Source organism: Nothobranchius furzeri, chromosome 4, assembly GCF_043380555.1.
Source record: "Nothobranchius furzeri strain GRZ-AD chromosome 4, NfurGRZ-RIMD1, whole genome shotgun sequence".
Lineage (NCBI taxonomy): Eukaryota > Metazoa > Chordata > Actinopteri > Cyprinodontiformes > Nothobranchiidae > Nothobranchius > Nothobranchius furzeri.
In genome coordinates this window covers 61860410-61878938 of record NC_091744.1, presented here as the reverse complement: position 1 = coordinate 61878938, position 18529 = coordinate 61860410, and the positions used below count along the sequence as shown (strand labels likewise).

The 18529-nt window shown below is 44.6% G+C and overlaps 1 protein-coding gene across 4 annotated transcripts in view; it reads left to right on the top strand.

The window, feature by feature from the left end:
• plxnb2b (plexin b2b) overlaps window positions 1-18529 on the top strand; it is a 160076-nt gene that overhangs the window by 17421 nt on the left and 124126 nt on the right. The window contains exon 1 of one of the 4 annotated variants that reach the window (XM_054732888.2): window positions 12683-12869. The exons of 1 other annotated variant lie outside the window; for it this stretch is intronic. The gene's annotated coding sequence lies outside the window, so the exon portion shown is untranslated. Of the gene's footprint in view, window positions 1-12682; window positions 12886-18529 lie in introns of those variants that run through there. 2 more of the 4 variants (XM_054732886.2, XM_054732889.2) reach the window with 2 other exon arrangements.

The window sequence follows — 18529 nt, the reverse complement described above, 5'->3', positions numbered from 1 at the left end:
CGACTGAACCGTTCAGATTTTTTCTCTTTACTTTTAAAAACACTTTGCCATGCTTGGTTGTGTCTAAGGCTGGACTAGGGTATCGTTCTTTTCCTGTTTCTGCAGCGTAGTTTGCATTGGCTGCTTGGCCCGGTCTGAGTTGGTAAAGGGTGCAATGGAACCAATTATAGCAATGGGTTTTGTGAGCAGTAAGCGTAGCATGGCTGTAGTAGTGGGTGTGATGGGTTTTTAATGGGACTGAGCCAGAGTCACAGATGTAAGGGCTTGTTGTTTTTTGGTGATTGCACTGGTCAGTGTGCGATAGGTGAGCCAGCACAGCGACGTCTACTTGAATCTGTGACTGATTGTTAAAGTCGAGCAGCTCTCAAAGCCAGATGGTTTCTCAGCAGTGCTTTTTAAATCGCTCACTTGTTCCACTAATTTATAATTAAAATTTGAATCACAGTGCCAAGATTTCTTGCGAAACCAAAAGTGGAATGAAAAGTCTCAGTTGCTGGGGTTATGTGCCGCTCCTCCATCTGTTGCCTATACGCTTTGTTTGGTAGTTATATTCAAGCGTTAAGTTGAGATTTAAAGTACCAAAAATCATTACCTGAAGTCATAATTGATGTGCCAATTGTGTATTTACTTGCAACAGAAGCTTAAAGCAAAAACTCATCCTGTTAAAGTATTCTTTGGATGTTATCTTCTGAATAACGAAAGTGTTCTTCTTCCCCGTCTTTAGAGCCCGTGCACAATCCTGCATCTGCAAAGGCCTGTATGCTTAATGATATGACTTAGACCATTAGCTAGATCTTTGTCTGTTCATGCTGCTGGCTCAACCCGATAGCTGCAGTGTTTCTGCTTATTAACCGTACTATCATGTGCTCTTTTGTAGGAATGCACATCAGTCCAATCTGAATGCATACTCGTACATTAAAATTCTTTCCAGCAGGGCCCGCTGATCCACAAGAGGCTTGATCACCTAAGAAATTAACAAGAGAATGCCAGTTCACTAGTTTTTGCTTAGCTCAGTACGGACCGTCAAAGAAGTGATTTGTATTCATGCTGCCTTTTCATTCGCCAATCTGGACAGGGGGTTGTTATCAGAAGGCCTGAATGAAACAGCTGCCTTGCACTCCTCACCACTGCACTCTTTAAGCCCTTCTATGCCTTTGAAAATGTTGTGTTCTGCCCGTTGTGTCAGACACGCTGCTTGCTAATGGCTCCTGGCTCTCGTCCAGCTTCATCCTGTATTCTGAACGTAGCACTGCACTTTGGTTGGGGCCTGGTCACACCCAGGTGTCTCACCTGGACCAGGGCTCCCAGCAGCCTCCTCTACTGGGGAAATCATCTTTCTGCATTAGTTAAGGCATTTTGAGGATGCATCCTAACCCATGGTCTGCTTTGACAGGGGATGGCTAGCACCTGCCACTGCCAGCTCGCTAATGTTCAGCGATGGGAGGGTGTTGGCACAGCCCTGTGGCGAAGCCACCGTGGCTTCCACTTCACAAACTAGTCACATTGTAAAAGTGTTTCTCCTCTGGCTTTGGTTCTGCCCTCGCGCCGCCCTTGACTTTTTGTGTTGCTATTGAAATCAAGTGCACGTACAGAGTTGTCAGCTCCACGTAGCTACTAGCAGCTAGTTTAAGTACATCACCCTTATCTGTGATGCCACTTGATTCCTCCTCTCTCCGTGTTTGTATGATCCAGGTCATAAACTGCCCCTCCCCTCTCCTGGACCTGTCTGTTTGGTTGTAATGCAGTTTGAGCCTTTTGTTGAGTAGGGCTTTAGCCTACATTTTGGGGCAGGAGAGCTTTTTCAGCTAGAACTGAGAATTGCTGCAACAGATGGGTGATTAGTCACAATTGTGTGTATTTTAAGAAGAGTCGTGAGACCTGCTTGTTTACGTGACCCGTTGTAGTTTTGTTTAGAACCGGATTTAACTGACAGCCTAGACGAAGAACGAACACAAGGGTGTGGATCACTTGTGTCTGTGTGTGGATGTTTGTCATCTAAAAGCACTCTTTCCCCATCACATGACCCTTTCTAAAATGTATCCCCTCTGCAATCTCATCTCCAGCTCTGAGTCAGCTAGCCGAGCTTCCATCAGCAATTTGAAGTCCAGCTCTCATGCCTGTAGGCTGGTGTAATGATAGCTTTTTTGAAAAAATGTCCCAGCTGTTTGCTCACAAAGTATGAGAATGAAAAGTGAGGAGGATGGAAGAGTCACCAACCCTTTTGTTGTACGGCTGCAGTCTCATACTGCTTATGATGTGAACTTAACAAAAGCTACAACACATGCACTTTGAAAGATTAATTGGTTGCTGTTAGCTCTAACTCTCATCATCACCTGCAGCAGAAGAAGGTGGGGAATACAAAAAAGAGGGGAAAACAATCTGTATGTGCTGGTTTTGATGGGGATAATAAGGTATCCGGGGAAAGGTGTTTTTCTCTTTTCACGGCTGTGGGCTGACAAAAGTTTCTAGAGTCAAACGCACTGATGTTAGAAACTAAAGCTGAGATGCTGCTGATTTATGTTCACCTGGTCTAGTTAGCTGGGTGACGGCTCATTAGCTTGCTCTGATTGCTCTATGGACAGGGTTAACAGCCCATCTGAAGATGGTGTTTGTGTGCAAGCACGTGTGTGTGTGTGTGTGTGTCACTCCTCTGTCCAGACACATCTGCTGGGCTTTAATTAGTTTAGGCTGGCAGAAGAACACACCAGCCTCTCTTGTGTTTAATAACAGCCGAGACGGTGGACATTTATCGGGCTGAATGCAGCTAAAGGATTGTGTGTTCATTTGGCAAAATCTCTTTAAAGTGATTGTGCTCTTTTTATTTTCTCATGTTGGCTGCAAAAGCATGCCCGTCTCCCCTCCTCTAAGGGGCAAAGTTGAAACAAAGTTCATTTCTGTGGTGCATTTTTGGCTCCCCTTGTCTTTTCTTTATTTTCTCTTTTTTCATATCTGTCTGACCCAGATTTATTGGTTCTTGGGCTGTCCCAGGGTTCATTTGCCTCGGCCAGTTCACCCACTGAGTCATCATTGAGAAAATCTCAGCCTCAAAGGGACGGAGGTGATGTTTTCTTGTCTTCTAATTGTAAACGGTCTTCTGGAAAAACTAATCCACTCATCTGTCTCTGCCTTTTCTGAATGCAGCGGTTTCTAATCGGGACGGGGGAGTTTTGTCGATGAGCCGATATAGGCTGGCAAACATCTTTTAATCCTTCAGCTTACCCTCTGCCTCGTCCATCTTTTCACATCTTTGAATGTTACCTGACGGGACTCATTTGTCAGCCACCCCCCTTCCAGGTTTTTTGTCTGCTTGCCCCAGCCACCTGATCCCTCTCTCCTGTTGTTCCACTGTGCCAACAGAGCTGTGTGTGTGTGTGTGTGTGTGTGTGTGTGTGTGTGTGTGTGTGTGTGTGTGTGTGTGTGTGTGTGTGTGTGTGTGTGTGTGTGTGTGTGTGTTTTGAGCGAGTAGGGAGTCTGAAGAGACTGAAACTAAACTGAGGAGCGATGAGTGCACACAGGTGCAGCTCCTCTTGCTGCCTGAGGGATAACTGTCAAAGTCTCTTCTTTTTGTCCCTCTCTCTTCGTGTTATCTCCTCTGTGGTCTTTGACTTTTTTCACTCAGACCTTACACGAGTCTAGCAAAGCACATCTTCATGACAGCATGGTCCCAGGAGGGGCGGTGCCCACAGAGAACCTCCCTGCAGCTGCTCCTACAGATGTTCCTCCAGATCAGTTTTAAACTTCTTTGCTTTGGTAGTGTATGCATATTGTTTCTGCTGTTATCTCTGACTTTCTCCAAGGACACGCTTCCCATGAGGGGCATTAAAAACTTCCGCTGCGACTGTAATATATTGCATGCCAGAGGGACTTCAAGAAATGTGAGGAATTCAAAAGAAGCAGGAGCATATCTCACATTGGCCGCAAGCTCCCCTTGCAAGTTGAGTGGATGCAAATGGACTTTTCTCCAACTGAAGCAGAGTTTCACAGCTGCAGTATTCTGTGCTCCTGCACAATGTGGTGCAGTCCCATATTGTCTCCTTTAGTTCCAGAGCAACTTCTGTTTCAGGGTTGGATTGGCTGCCTGATTCAGCTCGCTAGGGGAGAATGCTTTGATTTTGGGGGCAGACTTGACCAGATTAAATGGAGCTGATCCAGGCCGTGTGAACGGATGGCTCGCAGCCATCTTCTCATTTGTGTTTTCATTGTCTCTTACAGCTCTCCTCTATTTTTGTTTTCCCCCCTTTCCTTTGTTTGCCTCTCACTTCTGCTCAGTATCTGGCCAATGATTGATAAGACCCAATCCCTGACAATGCTTGGCACGCAGTTTGGGATCGGTGGCAACACGGCTCACACATTGTGGTGAACGTGTGTCTGTTCAGGCTTCTGGAAGGAGACGGCATGCAGCTCACGTCACTGTTTATCTACCTTTCCACTTCCAGATGGCACTCAGTGGAAAGAATTTGCTTCTTGACAACCTCCGTCTTTATCTTTCCTGTCCTGAATCCATCCATTCCTCCATGTCTCCCCTGACTCCCCCTGGACTGTGAGCCCGGTTCCAGGTCCAAAACATGCAGCATGAGGTGAGGCGAACAGAGCCAGGAAGGCAGATTGAGAATTTAGAGGGAGCCTTCTGAAGGAAGGTGGCACTTTCTAAAGTGTGGATAGACTGTGAGAATGTGGAGGCTAAAACTGCAACACTTGAGTTTAATTAAAGCCTCATCACTTAGTTGAGTTGATGACACGTTTCAAAACCTTAACTTTTTTCCCTCTCAGGTCAGTAAATCATAAAAATCTTGTCTCAGAAAACAATTGAGTCGATTATCCCCAGTCCTTCTGGTCATCCGGATTGATGGACGGTCAATTCCAGCAGCCGGAGATAATCACAGTGTGTCAGCTGCCACCGATCCAAACTCTTATCTGTGTCTGCTCACTGCCCGGCATGCCACAAATGACCACAGGGGCACGTATTTTCTCTTTATTGTTTCAGAGCCCTTGGGGAAGGCAGCATGTTTGTGCGTGCTAAACTTGGCTTTTGCAGGATGGTGAAACTCAATCCTCTGCTGGATGAACACCTTCACCGGTCGTGCACCTTCAACAGCCAGCTAATCTAACCTTGGAAATTCATGCTCTTAAAATCTGCATTTTTTAAACCAGCTGTTCTCAAAGTTAGGGTTGGGATCCCGTTGTGGGTCACCACAAATTGAAATGGATTTGAAAAATAATTGATTAAGCTAGATTTGTTACAAAATCGTTACAAAAACTCAAATAATTGTCATAAATGGATATAAGTGAGTATGAGCTGAAGTGATTTTCCATTATGCCCTGAATTATTTAGCTTTTTTCAAGGCATGGAACATTTTAAAATTGTTTCTGATTATAATCGGCCACTCAGAGTTTCTCATGCAGGCTGAACAAGAAAATGGTCTCCTACACGTACCTCCAGCATTAGCTTCTGATAGAAAATAGATGTTGAAACTCTAGGATTAGAAAAACCTGGCATACCTATGTCACACTTAACATTCATGGGCTCAACCATCTTGGCACACAATAGGGAAGGCAGTTGTTGGTTTAGTGTCGAGGAAACCGCAGAGAACATTTCGGCTAGTTGAAGCTAACTGTTAGCATTAGCAACTCCACCACTCAGCAGAACTCCGTCGGGCTTGTGTTATTTGTGGAGATAAAACATCAACATTGCAAAGCAAATGGAGTCATGGTAGAGTCACACTGCTTTATCCAGTCAGAGGAGAGATGCCCAAATATCAGTCAATGAGACTCCATATCCTGCCGTCTCAAGCTACTTTCTACTCCAGCTGAATTCTCTGTGCTGATACAGGTGCTTCTGGGCTTTTTTGGCACCGAGTACAACTTAAAGGCATTCATTCCTGCTAGAGACCACTGCAAATGTATTGATTAAAATGAGTGTTCCACATCGTTGTCATCTCAAATCACAGATAATCTGGCACACGTCTTTAAAATTGCTATTTTTTGGGTTTGAAGCTGAAAAGTTTGGGAACCCCTATTCTTAAGTGTTCCTTTCTCTGTTTTTTACAGGCTTCTGTTTTTAGATGAGATAAGAAATGTCTGGTGATTAAACCATTCCACCAGAGTCCTTAATTAGATGATCTTAGGGACACTAGCATTCTCCCATGGCCCTGTGTGATGCATTTGAAGACCTCCATCAAGGATGAAAAATAAGTTGATCTCTCCTGAGATGACTTTGCAACAATAGACTTGGATGAAACACTTGCTTCTTGCTCTGCTGCCCAGAGGTCTTTGGAGGGCTATTTTTCCCTGAATGAGCTGCACTAATTGTGGCCTAATGGCGAGCTGTTATAGCCCAGAGTGGTAAAAAGTAGTCAGTTGGTGAGGCTTGCTGCCTTTCCTGTGCGGGCCGATTATGCTGTCTAGTTAATGCACCCTCCTCGGATACAAATGGACGGTGGTTATTGCATCAGGAGAGACAGTCAGCCTGTCAAAATCACCCTCTCCACCAGACGAGAGAGAGAGATAAAGAGTGAGAGGGAATATATTCTGGAGAGCCAATTTCACTGAGGGGACAGAACCATGGTTGTGCAATTATGAAATATAGCTTTCTGTTTCGACAATGACCTTCTCTCTGCAGTCTATATATAGGTCAGTGTAAATGATTTGGAGAATGGGCCCTGGTGTCCTATAGACGATGACCTATCGAGACCTACAGAACGGCTCAGGCAATCTTCAACAAAAGATGTGTCTTGTCTGCACCAAGTTGAATAAGGATGTGTGGAGTAACGATTACAGGAAAAGCAGCCTGCTACACTAGAATATGTCTCCTTAAAACAGTACTTTTTGATATTATTTACCACCTCTTGCTTCATTCTTTGGTGCAGGCATGTAGGAGGGCACATGTGTGCTTGCTTCAGTTCTTCATAAGGAAACGGGGAACTTTCATGTGGGCTGATTTTTCTCCTAGAATAATTAATCACTAGAGGATCACATGATTGTTTGAGCCTAAAGTGCATTTTTGTAGAAAAATATCCCCATCAGCATAATGTTTGCTAGCAGTCACACAGAAGCCCAGTAAAAGATGGCCTCAGCAGTGCTGCATGTTATGTAAAATCCCCACATTACTGCTGTGCTGCTTACCATGCATACGTCTGGACGGCTTCAGAGGTAGCTCAAACCGGCTCCAACGCTAAAGATTGTGGTGAGGGTGAAACAAGTATGTGTCAATTAACTAATGAGCTTCTTTTTGACCTGGAAGACAAATATATAGAATATGGTTTATTACACACATTAATAAACATTAAACTGTTCAAAACAACTCTGGAACATAATCTGATATCCCACTGTTTATCCCATCGGGTATCATCCCTGGCCTGGGTCACTTCCGCCACCTACATTACCAGTGGAAATGGGATAGTGCTAAACACCAGTCACCGTTTTCTAGGTCCAAATGTCTTTTGCTGTTCGTAACTTCAAATGGTGTGTTTCTTTTTGGGACTCTGGTAGTTTGTCCTTAAGCTGAAGTGGTAGCAGCCGCTGTTTCACCTTCTCTGACATTATTGAGCAGTGAACCTCTCAAACAGTGGTGTTCTGTTGATAAATATGCAAGGACCCTGGGAAGTGCGGAAGTGTGACGAGACAGACAACCAGTAGACGGTCTGAGACTGACGGTCCAATAGTCTCTTTCTGTCTGAAACATGCTGGTGGCAGACTTTTATACAATTGCAAGACAAACACTTCATTAATTTTTCATTTCTAAATCTCCACAATATATTTATAACTAAACTATGTTAGAACTTTGAGGCATGCAGTTTGCTAACCCCTAAATTCCACTACCTCCGCTCCGGCACGAACTCCGCAGCAAAATCGGTCCCGTTGTAGTCAGTCAGAGCCATTCCACTACTGTGGCCATGCTGCGGCAGTGCGGCGCAGTGCGCCGCCCTCTGTTCCGGCGTCCGGCAAAAATAGAATCGATCCCATTTTTGCCGGATGCCGGAGCACCTCCGCAGTCAATGGACAGGAATCAAAACCGCCCAACAGGAAAAGGAGCAAGCACAGCTTCCGTTATTTCACAATAAATCGATAAACAAAAAGCGTTTTTTGTTTCATATGCACAGGTTTAACAACTTTTAACAACTATCAATGGCGGCTGAACTTTAAATGCACAAAAATAAGCCATAAATACAGTTTCCACTATCAAAGTAGTCACACTTTGTTGATCCAAACACTGCTGATCTCTCAACACAAATGATGGGCCGATTAAACAGTTCATTTCGATGCTTCTCCCACACAACGGGTGTTTGGATCTAACTTCCGCGTTTATTGCTTGGACTGTATCGCAAGATCTCGAAAATCCCGCGCATGCTTGTTTATGCACCTCAGGTCTCCGCACCAGAGCGGAGCCGTTGTAGAGCGGGTACCAGTAAAAATTGAGTTCGGAAGCGAGCGGCTGCGGAAGGCGGGGGCGGAGCGGAGGTAGTGGACATTGGGGGTAACGTTATGAAGATTTGCCATTGCAGCTTTAATCTGACTAAAGTATTATGAAAGTCCAGCCAGATGTAGGCTACTATAGATACAGCTGTTTCTGATGTTTGCACCTATAATTAACTAAAGAAGTTACATAAATACAAACCACGATGGCCATGTTGATGATCTGGCATTGGACTTTCTATGATTTGAAGTGATTTACTTGATCTTTGTCCTATTCAGACTAGCTGTTAGCTCATTAGCTCCTTGGACCTGTCAGAATTAAACACTCTTTCACCAAACTGGGTTTATTCAAGTAACTGCGCCAAAATGGCAAGATATGAAATGCTTTTAGCCTTTAGAAACTTGCTTTAGAAGACCTAAACTATTCGTTTCGGACCTGTAATACATTTATATTAAACATACATCCGTACAAAGAGTCATTTTAACTACATAGATAACTTCTTGTGTGTGTGTGTGTGTGTGGGGGGGGGGGGGGGGGGGGGCAAATTATTTTTCATGTAATTAAGTAGCTTGTGTTTTATGGCTTAAACCAGCTGTGTCCAGTCCTGGGCCCAAAGGGGCCACTATCCTGCATTACTTTTTCATTGCTCTAACACACCTGGTTCACAGGTTGATTTACTTGTTTATGAAGTTCAACAGTTAACCACCTGGTCATTCACATCAGGTGTGTTTGTGCAGAAAAGTGTCTAAAACATGCAGGATGGTGGCCCTCGGGGTTCAAGACTCAACATCTTTACCACTGTTATTATGGTGGAGCCTGTCATCAACCCTCATGAGGTCTTTGAAGGCCAAGGAAAATATTTCTGGAGTTTAAAACTCATTAAAAGGTCTAATATTTTACAGTCTATATTATAATTTTCTGATTCATACTGAATCAAGATCTCACATACCCTGCTTGGATCTGTTTTCATATAAATAATTGGTAGTGCAAGTTTGAATTCAGGAAATTGTTAAACACACTTCAACGCCCAGCATTTGCTGAGGAGAAGCCTTCACCCCTTTGTGATGCTAGTATTCAGCCATGCCCGATTTCACTCTCTTATTACCGTGATTGCCTGCAAAAGGTGGCAGGACGCTGAAGTGCATTCACTCTGCCAGACGGCTTCATAAAGCGGCTACTGATGGTTCCCAGTGGGACCCTCATCAGCGGCAGCCAGCAGTGAAGCGCCTGCGGACTTTGCTCTCAGAAGTCACAACAGTACTCTTGCTGATAGAGGACTGTGAGCAGAGAGGGTAGAAAAACAAGATGGACACCGTGCAATTTCGTCTCTTGAATGCCTCGTAGGGAGGTCATCCAGGAAGTAATGAGGTGAAACGCTGCAGTGGAGCAGTAACTGTCAATCAGTTTGGATATTGTTGGGTTATAATGAGCGCCTGTTGTGAGTAAGCACCTACATAACTAGGCAGCTTAGCTGAATGTAGACCACCTTTTAGCCTCTTCCAACATCTGCCTCTCTCTCTGTAATCTCCTTCATCCTTTATTTTTTCCTGCTCGTTGAGAGCATGGCAAGTGAAGCTAGTAGCCATGGACGATTTCCCAAGCATAATCCAACATCTGTCTTCCTCACGTCTCCTACTTTGGCATGACCCCCCCCCCCCCACACACACACACACACACACACACCTCACCCCATCCTGTGGTAGTCGTCACAGCCTCTGAACGATTTCCTCTCACAGGGAGGCTTCTCCGAGTCATTGTGGCAGTGTCAAACCATGCTCGTATTTAAGCTCATTAAATGTTTCCAAGAGAATAGGAAATCAATGGTGCATACCGGTGCGCAAGAACTTTTCTCTTAATTTAATTTCCCCTCCCCCGTATATCTGTTTGCACATCTTCTCTTTCTTTCCCCCATCATTCACGCTCCTTCTCTACGGCTTGTCATCCTCCTTTTAGTAGTGGGAGTGGTGAAGGGGGACGAGGCCAAAAATGGACGCCTTCAGAAGCTGTTTCAGACTCATACTTGTGACAGGCACCATGGTGCGAGGCTGTCCAGACCGTTCAACTGCGTTTAGCACTCACCTCACGGAGCACAATGGACTTGAAAGTTTCGCGCACGCTGACCAGAGCCATGGAGTTCGGGCTTTTGTTTCAGCCCGTGCTGTTAGGAAACAGGTTTTGAACAGCACAGAATGTAGCCGAGAGAAGGTGCGGGGGGGGGGGGGGTGAAGCACGCTGATGTTTTGGACCGAGATGAGCTGAGTTTAAAAATACTCCCACCTCATGCTTGGATCCTTTCCATTTTGCCTTCACTTATTTTGTCCTCCTTGGTGTTTTTCTCATCATATTTCTCATATGGCCGCTGGGCGTGTGTGTGTGTGTGCATGTCTGGCAGGGCTTTGTGCTGTTTGAAGCCATGCCTGGGGACTAGGCCCACACCTTCTCTGGAGCTCCTGTAATTGCTCATGTGGGGCTGTGCCTCTGGCTCCGAGCCTGTCCCCATCACTCTAATGCCGTCTTTCTGCCCCCCCCCCCCATTCCCCCCCTCCATGTCTTCCTTCCCTCCATGGCTCATTATGGCTGATCCCCACCTGCCCAGTTGGGGAATTCTCTTTACACACGCATACACACATCTGCACCGATACAAACTCACACTCAGTCACACACACTGAGCCACTCAGCAGTTTTCCAAGCTGCCTGTCGCTTGGATGGTTTGTGTGCTATCTGCTATAAAACAGCTTTGCTAATACTGTTTGTCCAAGAAATGGAAACAATGGGGCCATCACATTTTTTTTCTCTGCTGCTGGGGCAAACGGACTGTTTCTCATCTCTTTTGTGGCTGTCAGGGCACCATTTTTCATAAAACCCAGCCCTTCAACACCAGCTCCTGCCTTTGTACATCAGCCTCAGCCACAGGCTCTTAACCACAGGCTTCTTTCCCTTTTTCATTCCAGCCCTCCTTCCACCATGTCACCCGGCAGCCCCTTCCATGGCTGTTCTCAGGCCGGCGGGCTTGCTTTGAAGCATAATGGATGTGGCCAGTTGCAGCTGCTCAGCAGCGGGGCACTATCATAGGAGTTATCTAAGGACCTGAGAGTGGCCTGTGATGAATGGCTAGAAGCCGTGTGTCTCCTCCGATCAATAAGCCACTAGCACCCAGATGAGCTAGATGCCTCTTCCCTCTCCACACTCCCCCTCCCCCTCTACTTCTACGTCTCCCACTCATAATCTCTCTCCATGTTTGTGAACTTTTGCCTCCAATTCTTGGCCTGAATAGAGCCATTGATCTTTTATCCTCGGCTTGTTTTAAATAAAGGAGCGGTTTCTCCTCTTCACCCAAGCATACACGCTTTCTGACAGTAGTCATTGTTGGACTGGCAGCCCACCTCAAAAACATTACTTTAGCCAGATCGAAAAATCTGTAATCGGAGAGGGAGAGCAGGCATGACGCTCTCCGTCTGCATCACCTCTGAGGCTTCCATAGCAAACCTAATGCAGGCTGTAGACCCATGTGGATTTAGACTCTTGTAATGGAGAAAAATGCTCGTATAAACCTAACTGCCTTGCAGTCGGGGCTCATTAAGCACCGCCTGTCCCAAAGTGATGCAAACTGCCCCGCCCAGTATGAAATGTCATGAGATGTTTTGTCCAAGTGTAAAACACCCGTGCATGTGAAGTCATCTCAGACCTCCATCGTGTGTGAATGTGTGCTCCTAATGCAGAACGACAGAAGTGTAAAGGCCGTGTGCGTTTGATCTGAATGTTCTCACTCAGTAAGTGATAAATTGGTAACAAAAAGTGTATCTAAAAATCTCTCTTCCTCTTTCTTTTCTCTTCTGGGAACTTTCAGTGGTTTGTATCTTTCTCATTTCTCATTCTCCACCCCATTTCGCTCCTCTTCTCTCCCCTCTAGCTCCAATCTTCTCTCTGATCTGCTGTTGTCTCTGTCACAAAGAGCAAACTTTCAGTCTGATAATTGCATGTCTGCTGGCCCCCCACACCTGTTGCTGTCATTGCGGCCACGCTGGGGGGGTGACACGAGCATTTCGCCCTCTGGCCTTTGTGTGTCCAACACTCAGACCACCGCTACCTTTTGCTGCAGGTTTAAACCCACAGGGAAAAGAGAGCCTGATTTGACCAGTTCATAGATGTGGGATGAAGTGTGTTTATTTGCATGCTTGAGCACCACCTCCAGCATATGTGTCTGTGAAATGTGTGCCTTCTCCAATCTGGCTGGTCCCCCTCCTAATCCTTTTTTCTTCCTTTCTCCAGAGCCCAAGCCCTTAATGAAGCTGGGGGTCAGCGGCAGTGTGCGGCTAATTGGCCAAGTTCGCTCGGGGCTTTGGCTACCTGTGATTGAAGTGTGCAGTGAGCACCCACTGTGTAGCCGCTGCTGCACCCACCTCTGTTCCACTCCAGCAGCCAAGACACTCACTGCACCCCCGTCTGCCTTTCCCTAGTGAGTAGAGCACAAGGTCATTTTAGTTTCACTTATTCTCTCATTATTTTGTCCGGTTTCCTCTGTTTTAGTACTTTTCTTTGAGCAAAGACGACTCCTTAGACCCTTGATTTCTAATCCTCTCTATTATAATTTGGTTTTGAAATGTTCCTAATTTATTTGCTTGTAATTTTTTTCTCTCTGTCTGCATTTTTTATTGCTAGACCGACCCATTCCCACACTTGTTCCCAGCATTTCTTTTTTCTTTCTTTGGCTCGTACTTTACTTACACTCTTTTCTCACTTGCCACAGTTGGATTCAGGGAAATTCCACGCTGGCCAGCAGCCAGGTGTGGAAAACATTGTCCAGTCTGTTATTTTTTTTTTCTCCATCATCAGCTTCAAGTCGGGGCAAGGTGTCTCCAACTGCTGCAAACAAGAAGGCGTGGCAGCAGATTTGTGGGGGTGTATTTCATTAGTTGAGCCTTTACTTTCTAATTCTCGTTAAGGCAGCTCTCACTCCTATTATTTATTTTTGTGTATGAGAGCAGACACTATGAAGCAGTTCTGGGGAAAGAGATCAAGCAGATTCGAGAAGAAAAGCCACTGAGGAACCTGTTCTGTTTCCTGGGAGATAAATGCTCATCTCACCTGGGAGATTTGCTGGCACCACTCTAACCCCAAAGTGCCACAGCGTATCGATTAAAAACACACTTTTGTTTTTGTACACATGGAAGTGGAACACTGATGGCTAGTAGAAATGGTCAGCACTCTTAGTCAGGAAACAATGGTCCAATTAGAAGTCAAGTCTCAGCCTATGAGTTAGGCCAAGTTATACAAGTTATACTCCAACAAGAATTTTATTTGTTCACAATTAAGTCCAATGTGCATTTATTAGGGGACGGGAGTGATTAAACGCCCCTCATGCTCATTAAACGAGTATCCCCAGTAATTAACGGCTGCTGTAATGGTTTTACGTAGAGGGTCGTTAAAACCTCTTCTCTACACATTTAATTGTAAGATGGAAACACTATATGCCATTACTCACTCAGTCTATAAGATGAATGAAGGTGAAAAATATTTACATAGAAATGCACATGATGCATGAAGGTTTACCCACATTTACCATCCCCCTAAAAAGTTTCTGTATGGCGTTTAAAGCGTGCCACAACCCGTGCACGCGCATTGGGTCCACAGCGCGCGTGTGAACGGGACTCGCGAGCGGAAATATACATGGCGAGAGGTCATTTGTGCACTGAGAGGGAGCAAACTGTGTCTGTGAGCGCACAAGGATGTGCACAAGTGACAAACCTGCGTGCGCGCGTTGTCAACGAGCACACGGCAGAGGAAAACGTGCGCGCGCGGCAGCCTCTGTGCGCGCTCGGCAGCCTCTCTGCGCGCTCGGTTTCTGACTCCTGCTCGCTCGGCTGTAAGGGTTTTGGCACTCTGGAGGCGTGGCCTGTGGCAGATCTCCTCTGTCCTCTGATTGGTTAGTGTATCCCGCACTTTACCCTCTACCTATCTATATAAAAAAGTCTACTAGTCAAGTAGTTGCTGGCATAGCTCAGTTGGAAGAGCGGGTGACTCTCGCCCCGAAGGATCCAGGTTCGAGGCCGGGCAAGGAAAATGTAGTAGATGTCATGTTAATTTTTCTTAATTTCAGGTATTTTACAGTTGTGACCGTTCAACTGTCATTAAACGTCCGAATGTTTGCTGGGCAGTGTTTTAAAAAGTGCACATAAGCTAGATGGTTTTAACCATATAAAATTACATTTTTTGTGATACTGGAAAAATACATACTGAAATAAAACTACTGATTGAAAACTTTATGACTGTGGTTGTACAATATATGACTCACTAATACACTGCAAACTCCCTTAGAGTGGGGCTTCCAGAGAGAGAGAGAGAGAGAGAGAGAGAGAGAGAGAGAGAGAGAGAGAAAAGTTCTTGCCTCATTAATGAATTGTTTATTTTTTTCAGTATTTAATTGACAAATTATCCTTTCAAATAATTAATTGATGAGTTACATAATTGTCCATTTAGAATTGTTGAATGGACTGAGTCAAGTTTGGTGCACTTTATATATTTCAAAACATGTTTTTTTTTATTTTAATGATGCATATAAATAATTTAAATGTTAATTTAATGAAATATTTCTATTTTTTCATTACCTCACCCTTGTTTTGACAAAAACGGGACCTTGCTGGATAATATCATGGAGAAACTATTTGTTCACAGTACATGGCTCCGTAAGGATCTGTGTACCAAAGGAGGAGATACTCAGAAATCTGTCTGCAGATTGTTACAACCCAGACTGGAAGTGGCGGGCTGTAATAAGAAAGGAGACCAAACAGAGGAGTGGGGGTTCAACAACTGATTTATTTAACAAAAGTAAGGATTTACTAAAGCAAGTTAGTGAACAGAAAATGGCCATCTCAAGGTTTTACTCGGATGTCCCTCAGCAGGGTGCAGCACTGTTGAAGGTCATCTGAATGAAAGCTTGATATGCAGCTTCTTTATGAAAGTGTGTAAATATACAGTATGGTTGCCGTACATATGTTGAGGTTCTCAGACATCAGGCTTCTTTGCCCAGGCCTTCACTAGTGGGCTATTTTAAAAGTTGGTAAGGAGAAAAACCACAGCATATAGCTGATTGTTTACAAATGCAAGGAGGGGAATAACAATCAAAATGCTTGTGTTCTTGGACCAGATGAATGGAGCGCTCCACATGCACTCAGAGATGTTATGGCTTCTGTTTCTATAACTTTACATGCAGACATTTGAGGTTTGCCAGAAAGGAAAGCTGGCCTGTACACTTTGCAGGGCACAATGTCATCAATGCAGAAACCCCTGTCTACCAAGATGACCATCTCTAGTTGTAGCATTTTCAACACACCAGATTCCCAGGTTGGTCGCTGATAGTTCCAGCATACAGTGCTGAGACAAAGGTCACTGGCCTATGTGGCACAATCCAAATGAGCCTCTTCAGAGTGCAGTTGAACTTGAGGAAAATATATGACTCTGGAAGAGAGGGGAATATGGCCATTGACACCTCAGATCAGTGCAGTCAAGATTTACTGGTGTTTGGGTAGTCCTGAACGTGTTGTGATGCCCCCACCATCTCATTGGGTTTTCATTTGTGTTTAATTGTGTTTTTCTTCTGTTGTAGGCAGCTGGTTAAGCAGCCTTGGAGGCACCTGGGCTCAGGGTGTGGTGCTGCCTACAAAGCCTACTGTTTTTCTGCTTTCACTGGGTCTCTCCTGTGTGGTGGAGAGTCCTCACTGGCCATTTTCTGTTCACTAACTTGCTTTAGTAAATCCTTACTTTTGTTAAATAAATCAGTTGTTGAACCCCCACTCCTCTGTTTGGTCTCCTTTCTTATTACAGCCCACCACTTCCAGTCTGGGTTGTAACAATCTGCAGACAGATTTCTGAGTATCTCCTCCTTCGGTACACAGATCCTCACTGAGCCATGTACTGTGAACAAATAGTTTCTCCATGATATTATCCAGCAAGGTCCCGTTTTTGTCAAAACAAGGGTGAGGTAATGAAAAAATAGAAATATTTCATTAAATTAACATTTAAATTATTTATATGCATCATTAAAATAAAAAAAACATGTTTTGAAATATATATAAGTGCACCAAACTTGACTCAGTCCATTCAACAATTCTAAATGGACAATTATGTAACTCATCAATTAATTATTTGAAAGGATAATTTGTCAATTAAATACTGAAAAAAATAAACAATTCATTAATGAGGCAAGAACTTTTCTCTCTCTGTCTCTCTCTCTGTCTCTCTCTCTCTCTCTCTCTCTCTCTCTCTCTCTCTCTCTCTCTCTGGAAGCCCCACTCTAAGGGAGTTTGCAGTGTATTAGTGAGTCATATATTGTACAACCACAGTCATAAAGTTTTCAATCAGTAGTTTTATTTCAGTATGTATTTTTCCAGTATCACAAAAAATGTAATTTTATATGGTTAAAACCATCTAGCTTATGTGCACTTTTTAAAACACTGCCCAGCAAACATTCGGACGTTTAATGACAGTTGAACGGTCACAACTGTAAAATACCTGAAATTAAGAAAAATTAACATGACATCTACTACATTTTCCTTGCCCGGCCTCGAACCTGGATCCTCCGGGGCGAGAGTCACCCGCTCTTCCAACTGAGCTATGCCAGCAACTACTTGACTAGTAGACTTTTTTATATAGATAGGTAGAGGGTAAAGTGCGGGATACACTAACCAATCAGAGGACAGAGGAGATCTGCCACAGGCCACGCCTCCAGAGTGCCAAAACCCTTACAGCCGAGCGAGCAGGAGTCAGAAACCGAGCGCGCAGAGAGGCTGCCGAGCGCGCACAGAGGCTGCCGCGCGCGCACGTTTTCCTCTGCCGTGTGCTCGTTGACAACGCGCGCACGCAGGTTTGTCACTTGTGCACATCCTTGTGCGCTCACAGACACAGTTTGCTCCCTCTCAGTGCACAAATGACCTCTCGCCATGTATATTTCCGCTCGCGAGTCCCGTTCACACGCGCGCTGCCATGTATATTTTCGCTCGCGAGTCCCGTTCACACGCGCGCTGTGGACCCAATGCGCGTGCACGGGTTTTGACAGGGGTATGACGCGATATTTCTGTGTCTTTCCTTCAGTTTCATAGCTGCAACAAACCTCGGGACTCGCTGGTTTTTTGATGCTCGGTGCTTCCTTGTCTGTAAAGAGCTCAGCCTGATGGACAACTTCTTTTTTTTTCTACATTATCAGCTGTTTACTTTGCAGATAAGTGTTGTGCTCTACTTTGCCTCACATTTCCTGCAGCCCTGCATGCCCACCAGCCGGCCCTCTGGTGTAAAAGATAATCAAAATGTGGCTAATTTGAAATGTAGGCTACCCCAGTTGGCAGCGCACATGGACAAATCTCCTTCCAAGTTCTATCAAGAAAGCACAGTCAGAACAAGATATTTAAACTACAAATGTGACCCAAAATACAACCCAGTAATATTTCTCACTTCCTATCTTTGGAGTGTGCGTTGTTTATCCCTTTGTTGTTTACACCCCTCGTCTCACATCCCGGAAGACGGTGTAAATGTCATGGTAATGACATGCTATTTGGTATCCATGAGGATTAGGAAGTGTCAATCATTTCTCCCACGAGGCCTTGCCTTGGCACAACCCCAGAGCAAAGAGGTACATGGGGATGAATGAATTAGGATTTAGTAGAGCAAACAAATCTCTTGAATCTCTTTTGTTGTTTGTTGTTGAGTCTTTTTTGCATTTTGCATTGGAGAGGATTGTGCCTGTTGTGTTTTCTTCCCTTGTGCAACACTGACCTGTTTCTGTTCTGTAACTTTTAGACTTTTAACCATTAATCAGAGCAGCAAACCAGTGCTCCAATTCTGAGCTTGTCTCACATACACCTTTATTTCTTTAATTATTTACATTTTAATGTTTCTTTGAGGTGGAGCTAAGTAATTAGAACCAATTGATCAACTGGGTTACCTCTTAAAATACTTTATTTTAAAGAGTAAGATTAGATTTATTCATCCTAATGGTAGTACTGGCTGTCATTAAAGGTCATACATCAGGCCACATCCACTTTTTGAGCATTGCTCATGTTATATTTTCATTTCCTCCTTAAAAATCACCCCTAAAGCAGTTTTTAGCTTCATGCATGCATTTTC